Genomic DNA, 1,682 nt, shown 5'->3' with positions numbered 1-1,682 from the left:
CTTTTGGTAGGAAGGAGATTTTTAGTTTGAATCCACCCCATTTATTGATTCTTTATTTTAATTCTTGCTCTATAGGAGTCTTATTAAGGAAGTTGAGGCCTAATCAGACATGATGGAGATTTGGGAGATTTGGGCCTGCTTTTTCTTTTATTAGATGCAATGTCTCTGGTTTAATTCCTAGGTCCTTGATACACTTTGAGAGGTGTGAATAGTGAGAGTAAGGGGGTTTCATTTCATTTTGTTGCATAGTGTTTTCCAGTTTTCCCAGCACCATTTGTTGAAGACACTGTCTTTTCTCCAATGTATGTTTCTGTGCATTTGTCTAGTATTAGATAACTGTAATTGTGTTACATCACAACATCACAACATCTACTCTGTACCATTGATCTGCAGGTCCATCTTTGTAACAATGCCATGCTGTTTGTGTTACTATTGCTCTGCAGTAGAGTTTAAGGTCTGGTGTAGTGCTGTCACCTGCTTCACTCTTCTTGCTAAGGATTGCTTTAGCTAATCTGGATCTTACATTTTTCTAGGTGAATTTCATGTGTGCATTTTCTATTTCTATGAGGAATGTCATTGGGATTTTAATTGGAATTGCTTTAAATCTGTATAGTGCTTTTGGTATTATGGTCATTTTGACAATATTAATTCTGCCTATCCATAAACAAGGGAGATCTTTCCATCTTCTAAGGTCCTCTTTAATTTTGTTCTTTAGCATTCTGTGGTTTCTGTTGTAGAGGTCTTTCACCTCTTTCATTCAGCTGATACACAAGTGTTTTTATTTTTTATTTTTTGAGGCTGTTGTAAATGGAGTTAGTTTTCCATGTTTCTCTTTCAGAGGATTTGTTACTAATATACCAAAATGCCTCTGACTTATGTGTGTTGATTCTATATTCTGCTACTTTGCTGAATTGATGCGCTAGTTCTAGAAGTTTTCTATTGGAATTTATTGAGTCTTCTATGTATAGAATTATATCACCAGCAAAAAGGGCTACTTTGAGTTCTTCTTTTCCTATCCGTGTTCCTTTAATTTCCTTTCTGTCTAATTGCTCTGGCCAGTGTTTCAATAACTATGTTTTATGGAAGTGATGAAAGACGTCATCTCTGTCTTGTTCCAGTTTTTAGAGGGAATGCTTTCAATTTTTCTCCATTTAGAATGATGTTGGCTTGGGGTTACCATAGATAGCTTCTGTGATGTTGAGAAATGTTCCTGTTATCCCCAGTTTTTCTAATGTTTTGAACATGAAGGGGTGCTGTATTTTGTCAAATGATTTTTCTGCATCTATTGAGATGATTAAATGATTCTTATCTTTAAGTCTATGATGTGATGAATTACATATATTGATTTCTGTATATTGAACCATCCTTGCATTCTTGGGATGCACCCCACTTGGTTGTAGTGTATTATCTTTTTGATATGTTTTTGTATTTAATCTGCCAGAATTTTATTGAGAGTTTTTGCATGTATGTTCATTAGAGATATTGGTCTGAAATTTCCTTTCTTTGATGTGTCTTTGTCTGGCTTTGGAATCAGGGTGATATTGGCCTCATAGCAAAGTTTGGAAGTCCTCCTCTTTTTCTAATTTGTGAAATAATTTGAAGAGTGTTGATATAAGTTCTTTTTAAAGGTCTTGTAGAACTCAGTTCTGTATCTTTCTGGTTCTGGTCTTTTCTTGCTTGGA

This window comes from Callospermophilus lateralis, unplaced genomic scaffold, assembly GCF_048772815.1.
Source record: "Callospermophilus lateralis isolate mCalLat2 unplaced genomic scaffold, mCalLat2.hap1 Scaffold_5887, whole genome shotgun sequence".
In the NCBI taxonomy this organism is placed as follows: Eukaryota; Metazoa; Chordata; class Mammalia; order Rodentia; family Sciuridae; genus Callospermophilus; species Callospermophilus lateralis.
This window is presented reverse-complemented; position numbering follows the sequence as displayed.